Here is a 16,056-nt window from a genome sequence, read left to right on the forward strand (position 1 = left end):
GCACCGGCAATGGACGAGGCCCGTGCAGAAGGGAGCATTGCAGCCGGCTCGCCGCGCCCAGCCAGAGGATTCGCAACAGGATAGCTGGCCACCGGATGGACTTTGATGTGTAAACTTGCTCAGTGTGACCTGACGCAAACTTTATTAATGTTCTTATTACTATCTAGCAACATATAACATTATATCTGACAACATTACAAGTTTTGGCAACATAAGATTACATAAATATCGATAACAATGTGGTATTTATTACAATTAATTAAAAAATTTTTTTTTTCTTGCTTTAATTTAATTTTATTTTAAGATTAAGCTCAGGTTAGCCCGCTCGGCCGAGTGGCTGCTGGTCCGGCCACCGAGGATGCGTTGCCTGTGGATTGGCTCGATCAACCGAGTGGCTGCTGGTCCGGCCACCCGGGATGCGTATGGGTCTGGAGGATGTAAGTTTCGTGAAAGCGATGATGCATTTGCTTGCTATCTGTAAAAGATATAAAAACTTGTTGTTTTTTGTTTTATTTTCAGGTTTTGACTTTTGATGTGCGGAGAATTTGGTAAGTAGTTTGAGTTGTGTATTTGTTGATTTTTGAGTTTTTTTTTTTTTGTTAATTTTGTTTTATTTTCAGGTTTGCTGCAGATTTGGTAAGTGTTCTGAATTGTATTTTGGCTGGATTTAATTTTATTTTATTTGCAGGTTTATATTTTATAGGTTTGGTGGTAAATTGTCGGCATTCAAGTTAAGTAATTTTTTGTTTTTATATTTGTTGGCTTTTATTGAATATAATTATTTTATTTTCAAGTTGATTCCCTGGATGTTGTGTTGGGATGTCTTCTGGTTGCTTGCTTAGTTGCTGACGTTTTAAATTTTGTTTTATTTTCAGGTTTGCTGCCGATTTGGTAAGTGTTTTGAATTGTATTTTGGCTGGATTTAATTTTATTTTATTTGCAGGTTTATATTTTATAGGTTTGGTGGTAAATTGTCGGCATTCAAGTTAAGTAATTTTTTTGTTTTTATATTTGTTGGCTTTTATTGAATATAATTATTTTATTTTCAAGTTGATTCCCTGGGTGTTGTGTTGGGATGTCTTCTGGTTGCTTGCTTAGTTGCTGACGTTTTAAATTTTGTTTTATTTTCTGGTTTGCTGCAGATTTGGTAAGTGTTCTGAATTGTATTTTGGCTGAATTTAATTTTATTTTATTTGCAGGTTTATATTTTGTAGGTTTGGTGGTAAATTGTCGGCATTCAAGTTAAGTAATTTTAGTTTTTATATTTTTTGGCTTTTATTGAATATATTTTTTTTTTTTATTTTCAAGTTGATTCCCTGGATGTTGTGTTGGGATGTCTTCTGGTTGCTTGCTTAGTTGCTGACGTTTTAAATTTTGTTTTATTTTCAGGTTTGCTGCAGATTTGGTAAGTGTTTTGAATTGTATTTTGGCTGAATTTAATTTTATTTTATTTGCAGGTTTATATTTTATAGGTTTGGTGGTAAATTGTCGGCATTCAAGTTAAGTAATTTTTGTTTTTATATTTGTTGGCTTTTATTGAATATAATTATTTTATTTTCAATTTGATTCCCTGGATGTTGCGTTGGGATGTCTTCTGGCTGCTTGCTTAGTTGCTGACGTTTTAAATTTTGTTTTATTTTCTGGTTTGCTGCAGATTTCTGATGTGTTCGTCTTGCGAACTAAATTGGCAGTCTCTCTTCATGTCGAACCAATCCCATCGCCACCTGCATTAGCAGGGGGGGAGGGAGGCTGACATGAAGAGAGAACCGTTTTATTTGATTATACTCTTAAAATTAGCATATTTTACAAATAGTTTCGCGCCGGCTGCTTATCTACATTACATGTAGTTGCAGAAGTGGCTGTTAATTGGCAGGGTAACATTTGTTACGATATTGGCTTATTTGGTATTTTTTTAGTAGGTATCGATAATTTGTCTAAATGCTAGGGTAACACTATACTTATTGCTACTTTGTTTACATTATTTTTAATTGTTTTTATTTTGATTTCAGGTGGAGTATGCAGCCGTGGAGAACATCACTACGTCTATTGGTCTCGTCATCAGCTGCGAAGTGGAATCCTTGCGAGTGTCGGCGCTAAACTGGGACTGCAGGACAGCATCAACAGGGCTGAAGCTGGCCGAGGTCCAGTGCATCGTCATTCTGGATGTGGATTTCGATTTTCTGTGAAGGTGAGTGGATTCGTATCTGTGGAAGAATAAAAGGGGTTTTAGTTTCTTTTCAGCCGCCGCCATCATCTGGATTCTGGAGCTGCCGCTGTTCATCATCAGGTTCTCTGCTGGGGCCGTCATTTGCCTGCGTAGCAGCTGCATTTGCGCTACTGCGGCTGATTTCCATGTTGTGTGTTGCAAATGGATTGCGCAGCCAGTTCTCGCGTCTGACTTGGAGCAGTATTGTTTGGATGGCTGTCAGGCTTCTGTTGCTGTTTGGATTGTGCTCTTCAATCATTGCGGTATACCTTGGCCTGGCCAGCCTTCTTGGAATGTATGGATGCGTTGCGATCTCACAGGCAAGTAAGTTTGTGTGCTGCATTAGCCGAGTGTAGTAGTTCCTGCAGAGTCTGTTAAAAACTTCTTCCACAGTTGCTACTTGGAGATCCGCATGCAGTGCATTGTTGCTCACATACCAGGGAGCATTCGTCATTGCTCTGAGAGCTTTGTTTTGGATCGTCTGGAGCTTGGCCATTTGCATGCTTGAAGTCAGTGGCCCCCAGACTGGCATGGCATACTGCCATATTGGGGCAATCAGCTGCTTATAAAGGAGGACCTTTGGAGGTAGTGGGAGTTTGCTGTTTCTGCCGATGATCCAGTCGAGCTTTTTGATCCGGGCTCTTGTTTTAGTGACAACAGCCGCTACGTGTTTATTAAAATTGAGCTTCGTATCCATTTGTATTCCCAGGTATGGCATGACGGATTTTTTGGCCAGGAGTTGCCCGGCTAACCTTGGAGTTGGAGTGTGTTGCTGCACAGGTGAGAGAGTGTGTAGAACATGAGCAGTTTTTGCAAGACTGATGGTTATTCCCCATTTCTTAGACCATGATAATGCATCTGCTAGGAGCCGCTCCATATTTTCGTTGGCTTGTTTTGGACTCAGGGCAGATACGAGGTATACTGCGTCATCAGCGTACGTTGCAAGCATTTGGGTTGCGTTTGCGTGTCTTGGTGGCTGCGGCATGTCGGCAGTGTAGAGATTGTAGAGCACTGGGCCAAGTACGCTTCCTTGCGGCACTCCAGCGGTTATGTGCTTTAGGCTTGAGGTGATGTTGTTGCAGCAGACGACTTTGAAGCTTCTGTCTGAGAGATAGCTGGTGAGTAGAGTGTATAAATTGTCAGGTATTATCGTTTTAACTTTGCAGAGTAGACCCTGATGCCAGACTCTATCGAAAGCTTCCTGGATATCCATGTACACGGCACTGCAATGCCGCTGCGCTTCGTAGGATCTGAGGATAAATTGCGTGACACGTCCGATTTGCTGTTCCGCTGAGTGCTGAGTTCTGAAGCCAAATTGATGGTTAGGAATAGCCATGGCGAAGCTTTCTTCTTCAAAGAGTCGCTTGAGGATGAGGCGTTCGAGGATTTTGGAGAAACCTGTAAGTAGGCTGATGGGTCTGTAGGACTCAAGCCTATCACTCGGCTTTCCTGGCTTCCTTAACATTGAGATTTTTGCGCATTTCCAGGACTTTGGGAAATGGCCGAACTGCAGAGCCGAGTTACATATCAGCAGCAGATACTCGATGGCAGATGTTGGCAGAGATTTAATGACGCGATTGTCGATGCTGTCGAAACCGGGTGCCTTTTTCGTCTTGAGCTTCTTAATTTCCGATTTGAGTTCCTGGATGGTCACAGGTCTGATTATTTGAGCAGCTGGACCGTTTTCTTGCAATACTGCGTTAATTTCTTCTCTGTCTTCTAGGGCTGCCGTGATCTTTGGCGTGAAACGTGCTTCCAGGTGCTGCGCAAAGGCCTCAGCTTTTTCCTCCGTTGTTTTGCACCAAGGATCAGCAGGAGCTTGCTGCCCTTCCGCCACGTGCCTTCTGACTGGCAGATTTGGAATAGGCTGTCTCTTGATTGTGTTGGTGAGCCGCCATAGTTTCTGCATGCTGTACCTATCAGTTGGGTCGATGTCGTGTAACAGTCTGTTCATTTGTTTGTCTTTTTGCAGCTTGATCCGTTTACGTATTCTGTTAGTCAGCTGATTGATAGTGCGTGCAATGAGGGGGTTGGAGCACCTATTTTCTGATGTGTTCGTCTTGCGAACTAAATTGGCAGTCTCTCTTCATGTCGAACCAATCCCATCGCCACCTGCATTAGCAGGGGGGGAGGGAGGCTGACATGAAGAGAGAACCGTTTTATTTGATTATACTCTTAAAATTAGCATATTTTACAAATAGTTTCGCGCCGGCTGCTTATCTACATTACATGTAGTTGCAGAAGTGGCTGTTAATTGGCAGGGTAACATTTGTTACGATATTGGCTTATTTGGTATTTTTTAGTAGGTATCGATAGTTTGTCTAAATGCTAGGGTAACACTATACTTATTGCTACTTTGTTTACATTATTTTAATTGTTTTTATTTTGTTTTCAGGTGGAGTATGCAGCCGTGGAGAACATCATTACGCCTATTGGCCTCGTCGTCGGCTGTGAAGTGAGATCCTTGCGAGTGTCGGCGCTGAGCTGGGACTGCAGGACAGCATCAACAGGGCTGAAGCTGGCCGAGGTCCAGTGCATCGTCATTCTGGATGTGGATTTCAAATTTCTGTGGAGGTGAGAGGCTTCGTATCTGTGGAAGAATAGAAAGGTTTTTAGTTTCTTTTCAGCCGCCGCCATCATCTGGATTTTGGAGCTGCCGCCAACCATCATCAGGTTCTCTGCTGGGGCCGTCATTTGCCTGCGTAGCAGCTGCATTTGCGCTACTGCGGCTGATCTCCATATTGTGCGTTGCAAATGGATTGCGCAGCCAGTTCTCGCGTCTGACTTGAAGCAGTATTGTTTGGATGGCTGTCAGGCTTCTGTTGCTGCTTGGATTATGTTCTTCTATCATTGCGGCATACCTTGGCCTGGCCAGCCTTCTTGGAATGTATGGATGCGTTGCGATCTCACAGGCAAGTAAGTTTGTGTGCTGCATTAGCCGAGTGTAGTAGTTCCTGCAGAGTCTGTTATAAACTTCTTCCACAGTTGCTACTTGAAGATCCGCATGCAGTGCATTGTTGCTCACATACCAGGGAGCATTTGTCATTGCTCTGAGAGCTTTGTTTTGAATCGTCTGGAGCTTGGTCATTTGCATGCTTGAAGTCAGTGGCCCCCAGACTGGCATGGCATACTGCCATATTGGGGCAATCAGCTGCTTGTAAAGGAGGACCTTTGGAGGTGGTGGGAGTTTGCTGTTTCTGCCGATGATCCAGTCGAGCTTTTTGATCCGGGCCCTTGTTTTAGTGACAACAGCCGCTACGTGTTTATTGAAATTGAGCTTCATATCCATTTGTATTCCCAGGTATGGCATGACGGATTTTCTGGCCAGGAGTTGCCCGGCTAACCTTGGAGCTGGAGTGTGTTGCTGCGCAGGTGAGAGAGTGTGTAGAACATGAGCAGTTTTTGCAAGACTGATGGTTATTCCCCATTTCTTAGACCATGATAATGCATCAGCCAGGAGCCGCTCCATATTTTCGTTGGCTTGTTTTGGACTCAGGGCAGATACGAGGTATACTGCGTCGTCAGCGTACGTTGCTAGCATTTGGGTTGCGTTTGCGTGTCTTGGTGGCTGCGGCATGTCGGCAGTGTAAAGGTTGTAGAGCACTGGGCCAAGTACGCTTCCTTGCGGCACTCCAGCGGCTATGTGCTTTAGGCTTGAGGTGATGTTGTTGCAGCAGACAACTTTGAAGCTTCTGTCTGAGAGGTAGCTGGTGAGTAGAATGTATAAATTGTCAGGTATTATCGTTTTAACTTTGCAGAGAAGACCCTGATGCCAGACTCTATCAAAAGCTTCCTGGATATCCATGTACACGGCACTGCAATGTCGCTGCGCTTCGTATGATCTGAGGATAAATTGCGTGACTCGTCCGATTTGCTGTTCCGCTGAGTGCTGACTTCTGAAGCCAAATTGATGGTTTGGAATAGCCATGGCAAAGCTTTCTTCTTCAAAGAGTCGCTTGAGGATGAGGCGTTCGAGGATTTTGGAGAAGCCTGTAAGTAGGCTGATGGGTCTGTAGGACTTTTTTAATGTGTAAACTTGCTCAGAGCACTTAGTGTGACCCTGACGCAATCTTTATTAATGTTCTTATTACTATTAGCAACATATAACATTATTTATGGAAACTTACAATTTTTTTAACATTTAGGTATTTTTTTTTAACATTACATTGATAAAAATTTAACATTGATAAAAATATACAGAAAAATACTATACAGTTATCGATTACTGGCTTTTGTAAACAAAGTTAAGATTGGCTTGTGTTTTCTTTTTTTTGACTTAGGCATAAAAATTTTGTAACGCCGCTCCTGGACCCCTCATCCGGTGCGAAACGGAGGCATGGACGACAGGGAGACCTCCAAGCATCGGCAACGCAAGCGCGACATCGCCTCGTCCCTCTTTTCCTGGCCGAATCCAATCGATGCAACTCTAAGAAGAACGGACGCATATGCTTCTTTCTGTGGATGAATATGAAACTCCTGGCTGATTTTAATATTATTTTATTTTCAGGTTTATGTTTTGTTTGTATTTTATTTGCAGGTTTTGATTGGTTTGTTTGGAAGCTATCGTAGTAAGTGAATTAATTTGTGTTTTGGCTGATTATTAAATGTATTCTATTTGCAGGTTCAATTGATTTATTTGGAGGTTTGCGTTGTATTTGGTAAGCGAGTCTATTTATGTTTTGGCTGATTTTGATTGTATTTTATTTGCAGATATTGATTGGTTCGTTTGGAAGCTAGCGTGGTAAGTAAATTAATTTGTGTTTTGACTGATTTTAATTGTATTTTATTTGCAGGTTCAATTGGTTTATTTGGAGGTGTGCGTTGAATTTGGTAAGCGAGTTTATTTCTGTTTTGGCTGATTTTAATTGTATTTTATTTGCAGATTGTGATTGGTTTGTTTGGAAGCTAGCGTGGTAAGTAAATTAATTTGTGTTTTGACTGATTTTAATTGTATTTTATTTGCAGGTTCAATTGGTTTATTTGGAGGTGTGCGTTGAATTTGGTAAGCGAGTTTATTTCTGTTTTGGCTGATTTTGATTGTATTTTATTTGCAGATATTAATTGGTTTGTTTGGAAGCTAGCGTGGTAAGTAAATTAATTTGTGTTTTGACTGATTTTAATTGTATTTTATTTGCAGGTTCAATTGGTTTATTTGGAGGTGTGCGTTGAGTTTGGTAAGCGAGTTTATTTCTGTTTTGGCTGATTTTGATTGTATTTTATTTGCAGATATTGATTGGTTTGCTTGAATGCTAGCGTGGTAAGTAAATTTATTTGTGTTTTGACTGATTTTAATTGTATTTTATTTGCAGGTTCAATTGGTTTATTTGGAGGTGTGCGTTGAATTTGGTAAGCGAGTTTATTTCTGTTTTGGCTGATTTTGATTGTATTTTATTTGCAGGTTTTGATTGGTTTGCTTGGAGGTGATTTGGTAAGTGGTTTAAGTTATGTTTTGGCTGCTTTTAATTAGTTTTATTTGTAGGTTTATACTTTCTGGATTTTTGCTGTACCATTGGATCAAGTCTTAACCATTCGGCTGGAGGACGCCTTCCTCTTCATCCCCTCTGTGGTCTGGCACTATAATTCTTTGTATACCCAATGGTTGGCCCCTGATTCTTTCAAGTATTGTTTCCCTAGTAAATTTCCCTTGAGCATACATTTTTCTGTACACGTTTATTTGTAGTTCGCAGAATCTGTCCGGGTGTTTGTATGGTTTTTTCTTCCGTTCGGCCTCTCTATTGTCCATTTTAGCCTTTTCCAGTCTTTCCTGTTCTTCATTTTCTAACCTCAGCAGAGTAGGAAGTCCTTTCCTCAGGATGGGTACATACTTCTCTGCTATAACTTTGCGTTCAGCTTCGGAATAGTATCGAGTAGGATCCAGATCTGGATTTGGTTGTTGTTGACGTTGTCCAATACAACGCGGGAGGATAAACTTCCGGAGTTGATTGTCATATCTGTGACGGCTAGATTTCAATCTATTAGGGACATGGGGGTTGGTCAGCAGTCTGGCCACTTCGGAGTTTGAGTGATCCACAAGTGAATTAGCGAGACGGCCGCTAGCCTTCTCGTAAACCTCCTCGACAGTTTTGATATTGTATACACTTCTGATATTGTCGTTTCTTGTATATATTGTGGCCCTAACTGCCCTCCTCACTAGTTTGTTTTGGAGTGTTTGTATCTTTTTCACTAATGAGTCAGAAGCCAAAGCACCCCAGACTGGAAAAGCATAAAACCAAATTGGCATGATTAATTGTTTTAGGATCGTCACTTTGCATTCTTTGGCAAGCCGGCTTTTGCAGCCAATAATCCAATCAAGTTTAATTGACGCAGTTCTTGTCTTATTTATAATGGCTTTGACATGGTGGTTAAGGCTAAGTTTCCTATCGAGCGTAACCCCAAGATACATTTGTTTGAATTTGTTGGGAATTCTTTGTCCATTTAACTTAGGCGTACTTTCTTGCTGTGTTTTGCTAAGTTTATTCAGTGTGAAAAATACGTGGGCTGTTTTCTTTTCGTTAATGCCCATTTCCCATTTTTTAGCCCAAACACTGAACTTATTTAAATATTGTTCGTTCATTTTTGCCGCTGTCAAGGGGAAGTCCGCTCTGCTCATTATAATTGTGTCATCTGCATACGTAGCTAACATTCTGTTTTTTTCCCTTAGTACCGGTATCGAAGTGGGGTGATATCCATTCAAGCAGTTTGGTAGCGGAACGTCAGATGAGTAAATGCTGTATAGAAGTGGACCTAAATTGCTGCCCTGAGGAACCCCGGCTTTTATTTTTCCAATTCTCGATGTAATACCATTGTTGGTAATTACTTCGAAGGTCCTTTCATTTAGGTAGCTTTCTAGTAGCTTGAAGGCCTGAAGAGACACCAGTTTTGATAGCTTATATAGCAAACCGGTGTGCCATACTCTATCAAACGCTTCAGATATATCTATAAAAACAGCTGAGCAGTATTGTTTTTCTTCGAAGGCCTCCATAATGAACTGCGTTACTCTTGCTAGCTGTTGTTCAGTGGCATGTTCTTTTCGAAACCCAAATTGATGTGTGGGAAGGGCTCTAGAGAAATCCTCAAAGTCAAATAATCGTTTAATAAAAAGTTTTTCAAAGGTTTTAGCTAATCCAGAAAGGAGACTGATTGGGCGATAGGATGTTACCGACTGAGCAGGCTTATTTGGCTTAAGAAGTAATGTGATTGTGGCGTGTTTCCAAGCTTGCGGGAAGTGACCCAATCTCAGCATTGAGTTGAAGATCAGGAGAATATATAGTAGGGCTTTCTTTGGGAGAGCCTTGATTAACACATTGTCTATTCTGTCTTTACCTGGGGATTTATTCAAGATCAAGTTTTTAATTTCGGTTGTCAATTCTGGGAGTGTAAATGGTCTGAGAGGACGTGTTTGTGTCTTTGTTGCTGCATCCGTCAGCTTCTGTTTCTCAATGTCTAGGTCTTTTTGTGTCGTCTCGCGTTCCTTTTCTGAGCTTGTATGTCTGGGCTTAAATCGTTGTTCAAAGTGAGAGACAAATACTTCGGCTTTCTCTTCGTTACTCTTGGTCCATACGGGTCGTTGGTTAGAGTTCCCCGTCTGCGTGCAAATGGGCCAGTTTGGTTGTGGCTGTCTCTTGATTGTATTTGTTACTTTCCAGAGCTTTGCCATTTTGTATCTGTCTTGCGTGTTTATACCTTCAAATTGCTGATTAATGTTGTTTGTTTTTAATTTTTGTAATTTTTTCCTGAGGGTGTTCTGGGCGGCCTTGTACAGTGTTTTAGCCTCTTCTGTGTGGAATATTTTAAATCTGAGGTTCAGTTCGTTTTTTATTTGCAGAAGCGCTTTAGTTTCATCGTCTAGTTTATAGCGTGCTTTGTCCATCCTTCGTTGGCTGTTTGAATTCCCAGATCTTAATCTTTGATTGGAGTTTACATTTTTAGTGGCTAGTTTTATCGCGTTATGTATGTTTGTAGTTAGTATTTTTACTGCGTCGTCAATATCCAGTCCCGAGTGAATTTCCGTGTTTAAGTTTATGGTCTGTTCCAAGTGCTCTTTTACTCTGTTAATATTTGTTTTCTTTGTAATTAGACGTCTGCCTATAGAACTTTGGGTGAATGTGTCGGCCCCATTTGTACACATTTCGATGGTTATTGGCAGGTGATCGGAGTCCAGACTGCTACATGAATGGATTTTCATCCTATTTACTGTAATACCCCCACAAACAGCAAAGTCGATGGCTGAGGGTCTTTTTCTGCTGTCGTATGGATAGTGGGTTGCACCTCCTGTGGCCAGGATGTTGTATCTGGCTCCAGAGCTCACAGCTTGCATCAGGGCACGTCCTCTCCTACAGGATCTGGGGTTCCCCCACCATGGGTGCTTAGCATTCCAATCTCCGCAGCAAATGAACCCGGAGGTACCCCCCAATATGTTGTCAAAATGCAGGAGTAGTGATCTGAAATGATTCTCAGTCCAATTGAAGTTAGGTGGGCAGTACGTCGGTGCAACCACGATCATGTTTCTCCTCTTGTTGTTTATTGGGATTATTACAATTGGGGTACATTGAAGGAAATCGGTGCTAATGGGTTCCAGTGCAGCATGTCTAACATTTTCTTTCACATATACCACGACCCCCCCTTTTTTGTGGTTTATAGGATTGGCAGTGTGGTATGAGATATAGTTTGGTATTTTCAGTAGGTCAGCGCTCTGTTTAGTTCTAGTTTCAATAACCATCATTATTTGTATGTCCCCATTTGTCATGAATGTTTCAAGTTCAGCCATTTTATTTTTGATCCCACAGGCGTTCCAGAAAGCTATTTTTAGCCTGTTGGAGTTGGGCAGGTTTGCCCTGGTCGTGTCAAGAGTTTGTGGCGGAAAGTGATTGGAATGTGGGAAATGGTTTGCGTTATTATTGTTTGTGTTCATGTCTGTAAATTATTGGCTAGTTTAGTTAGATATAATGTATAGCAATGAGTTGTTTTATTGTTTGTTTTCTATTTGATTGAGGATATTTGTTGTTTTGTGATGTTCAGAATTGTTTGTAGTGTTATTTATATTGTCAGTATTTTTGGGGGGAAGGTTTTGCAGTAGAGTGTGAATTTGGCTAATTGACGCCATGATGTCCTTAATACTGAGCTCAATTACGTTGAGCCTGTCTTCAAACCGCTTGTTCTCCTGTTCAGCGGGGCCCTCTGTCATTACTTTTGCAGACTGCGAGAGCGCCATCTGCTCCTCCCTCAGTCTACTCTGAAATTTCTCTAGGTGGCTGGCGGCTGGGTTGACATTCGTGTCACCGGTTTTTGGAGCCCGTCCCTTCCCTATTCTGTCCTTCTTATGGCTGGATGTTTGCTTGCTCCTTTCTCGGTTCCTCATCTTAGAAAGCCTTTTTTTTATTTCAGTGCTGTGGAGGCTCGGCTTGGGTTGGACTGTTTTGCCTGAGAAAGGGTTAGTGAAACCCCTCCCTGGAATTTTCCGCCCTTCGACATAGTCGCCCTCATCCTTTCGATGGTCACCTGCAGTAGTGGGGCCCCCTCTGTTTGGTTGGGGGTGCCTGGAGATCTCCTCCCATACACTCGGCCTCCCTAGTGCATTCCCTATGCGCCTGTCCATATTGACAATTTTGTCGATTTTGAGCTTGCTTCTGGCAGCTTTGAAGGCCGGGCAACCCTTAAAACAACTGACATGCTCTCCGCCGCAGTTAACACATTTAGCTGGAGTGTATCTGGGTTTGGTGCATGTAGTTGAGAGATGGTCACTGGCGCACTTCATGCACTTGGGTGCGTTTTTACAGTAGTTCCTAGTGTGTCCGTAGGCCTGACATCTATGACACTGAAGCGGGTCCCTAGTCACCCATTTCCTCTCAAAAGCCACTGCCTGTCCACCTAGCTCGGAGATTTTTAAGATTTCATCATGAGAACCGTCCTGTTTATGCTCAATTTCAATTTCGAACATATTTATAGGCTGACCTGTAGACCTATGTTTCATATTGCTGGTGTATCTCACGATGTAGTGCCTTTTTTTAAGCTCAGAGGAAATCCACTCCCTTGTTGTTGAGTAATGCAAGTGTCGAAGTATATATCGAACACCTCGCTGCCCAATCTGCTGATGCGTGTGCATTGGTACTTTTTGGTCGTTGAGGAGTGTGGTGATCTTTTTATGGGCATCCATGTCAGCACATTGTATTCTGATCCCATTCCCAGGGGTACTTTTGGTTGTAAATCTACCTATTCCTGCTGTGTAGTTTAGTTTTTCCAAAAGAGGTACTATTGTTTTTACTCCTGAGATGTAAATGGAAGGTACCCTCTTACTCCTTGGCACTTCCTGCCATGGGAATAGGTCAGGCTGGTCAATCTGATCAGTATTGTTGGCAGTGAGCATTTCGCTGTGCATGCTAATTGGGGGAAGTGGCTGTCGTTGAAGATTGTTTGGCCCAGAACTGTCTTGGAATTCCCCTGTGTCAAGATCTTTCGTATTGGAAGGTTGTGTTAATGGCTGATTTGTCTTTGTAGGGTTACGAATTTTAATTTTATTGAATTCTGAGGCAAATCTTTTGGCAGTGTCACTCTTGAATTTAGGGGTGTTGAAATCAAGATCTTGTTTTGGTAATTCATGAAAGGATTGGTCCTCGTCTGTGGTGTCCATTTCTCTATTTTGCCTTTTTCCCGGGGTATAGTTGGGGGCTGAGAAGACAGCCATGTTAGGGAGCGTGGTTGCTGGTATATCGCTAAGCCAATTATTTATGATGTCGTTACTATTTTCTAGCTCAGTCAGAGGAGGGGATTGGGTGATAGTCATACTCGTACGGGATGCCGGGGTCAGGGATTCTAGTAGATTCTTTTTTGCTTTGATATTCGTTTTAGGAGACTTATTTTTATTTTTGGAATTGTTTGTTTTAGGTTTAGAATTGTTTTTATTTTTGTCAATATATAGATATGAATTGTCAATGGTTTTATTAGTGGCTGCATGTATTTGATCATCAGCAGCAACATCGTCAGCAACATCGTCAGCAACATTGACAGCAACATGTCTATTATCTGTATCAGCAACATTAATGAGAAGCGGGTCAGTAAGCTCTCTCGCCGCAACATGTTGCTGGCCGTGTCGCTGTCGGGTGGAGAGAGAGAGATGATATCGTGCTCCATTTTGGAGAGTTTTCTGGAGCTTGGTTTTGGAGCCGATTCCCTGGACATCTACCGCAGGAAGGTGGCAGGCTCGCCGATCGGGCACCTTTTCAGGGAAAGTGCCGTCCTCATTGAGTGACTCCCAGGAACAAGATGGATCAACGGACATTTCGTGGAGAGGAGATGGATCTCCCCGTGCCTGTCTCAGCCCAGTTCTCTGGGGGGAGCACCCATCAAGCTCCGAGCTAGAGCTGGAAGAAAGTGTGATGCACGCACCTGTCAGATCCAGTTGAGCAATGGTTGTCTTGTCTATTCGGTGGCTGGTCTCCATTTTCTTCTCTTCCTTCTCTTCCTTCTCTTCCTTTATGCACTTTGGTCTTTGGTCCCCCATTTTTTCTTCCATGTAGTCAATTTTCCAATTCCTCGGTACCACTACTTTCCTTGCTTTTATTTGCTTTTCTTTAATACTTTTAATGGCCTTTACTTGTATATAATTTAATTTGATTTTTTGATTTATTTGATTTTAATTATTTTAATGTGTAAACTTGCTCAGAGCACTTAGTGTGACCCTGACGCAATCTTTATTAATGTTCTTATTACTATTAGCAACATATAACATTATTTATGGAAACTTACAAATTTTTTAACATTTAGGTATTTTTTTAACATTACGGTAACATTGATAAAAATATACAGAAAAATACTATACAGTTATCGATTATTGGCTTTTGTAAACAAAGTTAAGATTGGCTTTTGTTTTCTTCTTTTTTTTTGACTTAGGCATAAAATTTTTGTAACGCCGCTCCTGGACCCCTCATCCGGTGCGAAACGGAGGCATGGACGACAGGGAGACCTCCAAGCATCAGCAACGCAAGCGCGGCATCGCCTCGTCCCTCTTTTCCTGGCCGAGTCCAATCGATGCAACTCTAAGAAGAACGGACGCATATGCTTCTTTCTGTGGATGAATATGAAACTCCTGGCTGATTTTAATATTATTTTATTTTCAGGTTTATGTTTTGTTTGTATTTTATTTGCAGGTTTTGATTGGTTTGTTTGGAAGCTATCGTAGTAAGTGAATTAATTTGTGTTTTGGCTGATTATAAAATGTATTCTATTTGCAGGTTCAATTGGTTTATTTGGAGTTTTGCGTTGTATTTGGTAAGCGAGTCTATTTCTGTTTTGGCTGATTTTGATTGTATTTTATTTGCAGGTTTTGATTGGTTTGTTTGATGGCTATCGTAGTAAGTGAATTGATTTGTGTTTTGGCTGATTATTAAATGTATTCTATTTGCAGGTTCAATTGATTTATTTGGAGGTTTGCGTTGTATTTGGTAAGCGAGTCTATTTATGTTTTGGCTGATTTTGATTGTATTTTATTTGCAGATATTGATTGGTTCGTTTGGAAGCTAGCGTGGTAAGTAAATTAATTTGTGTTTTGACTGATTTTAATTGTATTTTATTTGCAGGTTCAATTGGTTTATTTGGAGGTGTGCGTTGAATTTGGTAAGCGAGTTTATTTCTGTTTTGGCTGATTTTAATTGTATTTTATTTGCAGATTGTGATTGGTTTGTTTGGAAGCTAGCGTGGTAAGTAAATTAATTTGTGTTTTGACTGATTTTAATTGTATTTTATTTGCAGGTTCAATTGGTTTATTTGGAGGTGTGCGTTGAATTTGGTAAGCGAGTTTATTTCTGTTTTGGCTGATTTTGATTGTATTATATTTGCAGGTTTTGATTGGTTTGCTTGAAGGTGATTTGGTAAGCGGTTTAATTTATGTTTTGGCTGCTTTTAATAAGTTTTATTTGTAGATTTATACTTTCTGGACTTGGTGATAATGCGTCAATCCTCACCGTAACCATTGGACCAAGTCTTAACCACTCGGCTGGAGGACGCCTTCCTTTTCATCCCCTCTGTGGTCTGGCACCATAATTTCTTGTATACCCAATGGCTGGCCCCTGATTCCTTCAAGTATTGTCTCCCTAGTGCATTTCCCTTGAGCATACATTCCTCTGTACATGTTCATTTGCAGTTCGCAGAATCTGTCCGTGTGTTTGTTTTGTTTTTTTTTTTTTTTTTCTTTCTACGGGCTCTTATTGTCCATTTTAGCCTTTTCTTCAATCTCCAATCCAAAGTTCAGCCATTTTATTTTTGATCCCGCAGGCGTTCAAGAAAGTTGTTTTAAGCCTATTGGAGTTGGGCAGGTTAGCCCCGGTCGTGTCAAGAGTTTGTGGCGGAAAGCGATTGGAATGTGGGAAATGGCTTGCGTTATTATTGTTTGTGTTCATGTCTGTAAATTATTCGGTAGTTTAGTTAGATGTAATGTATAGCAATGAGTTGTTTTATTGTTTGTTTTCTATTTGATTGAGGATATTTGTTGTTTTGTGATGTTCAGAATTGTTTGTAGTGTTATTTATATTGTCAGTATTTTTGGGGGGAAGGTTTTGCAGTAGAGTGTGAATTTGGCTAATTGACGCCATGATGTCCTTAATACTGAGCTCAATTACATTGAGCCTGTCTTCAAACCGCTTGTTCTCCTGTTCAGCGGGGCCCTCTGTCATTACTTTTGCAGACTGCGAGAGCGCCATCTGCTCCTCCCTCAGTCTACTCTGGAATTTCTCTAGGTGGCTGGCGGCTGGGTTGACATTCGTGACACCGGTTTTTGGAGCCCGTCCCTTCCCTATTCTGTCCTTCATGTGGCTGGATGTTTGTTTGCTCCTTTCTCGGTTTCTCATCTTAGAGAGCCT

General features: G+C 41.3%; 3 long non-coding RNA genes across 16 annotated transcripts; all 3 read left to right on the forward strand.

The window, feature by feature from the left end:
* Window positions 1-107: 107 nt before the first annotated feature.
* On the forward strand, window positions 108-1,516 carry LOC117184203 (uncharacterized). 3 transcript variants are annotated; one of them, XR_004469468.1, is made up of 6 exons: window positions 108-242; window positions 305-437; window positions 520-548; window positions 621-636; window positions 1,200-1,405; window positions 1,458-1,516. It is a non-coding gene; the product is annotated as an uncharacterized lncRNA (long non-coding RNA). The 3 variants fall into 3 exon arrangements; XR_004469467.1 differs by having other exon boundaries at window positions 108-437; XR_004469469.1 differs by lacking the exons at window positions 1,200-1,405; window positions 1,458-1,516 and adding an exon at window positions 689-714 and having other exon boundaries at window positions 108-437.
* Window positions 1,517-6,417: 4,901 nt separating this feature from the next.
* LOC117184201 (uncharacterized) lies at window positions 6,418-7,859 on the forward strand. Of its 12 annotated transcripts, XR_004469457.1 has the most exons (10): window positions 6,427-6,947; window positions 7,000-7,036; window positions 7,089-7,119; window positions 7,172-7,208; window positions 7,261-7,291; window positions 7,344-7,380; window positions 7,433-7,463; window positions 7,516-7,552; window positions 7,605-7,634; window positions 7,686-7,859. It is a non-coding gene; the product is annotated as an uncharacterized lncRNA (long non-coding RNA). The 12 variants fall into 12 exon arrangements; XR_004469456.1 differs by having other exon boundaries at window positions 6,423-6,864; window positions 6,917-6,944; window positions 7,089-7,291; XR_004469454.1 differs by having other exon boundaries at window positions 6,424-6,864; window positions 6,917-6,947; window positions 7,089-7,291.
* Window positions 7,860-14,031: 6,172 nt separating this feature from the next.
* LOC117184202 (uncharacterized) lies at window positions 14,032-15,093 on the forward strand. Its single transcript, XR_004469466.1, has 3 exons — window positions 14,032-14,726; window positions 14,779-14,815; window positions 14,868-15,093. It is a non-coding gene; the product is annotated as an uncharacterized lncRNA (long non-coding RNA).
* The last annotated feature ends 963 nt before the right edge of the window (window positions 15,094-16,056 follow it).

Source organism: Drosophila pseudoobscura, chromosome 4, assembly GCF_009870125.1.
Source record: "Drosophila pseudoobscura strain MV-25-SWS-2005 chromosome 4, UCI_Dpse_MV25, whole genome shotgun sequence".
In the NCBI taxonomy this organism is placed as follows: domain Eukaryota; kingdom Metazoa; phylum Arthropoda; class Insecta; order Diptera; family Drosophilidae; genus Drosophila; species Drosophila pseudoobscura.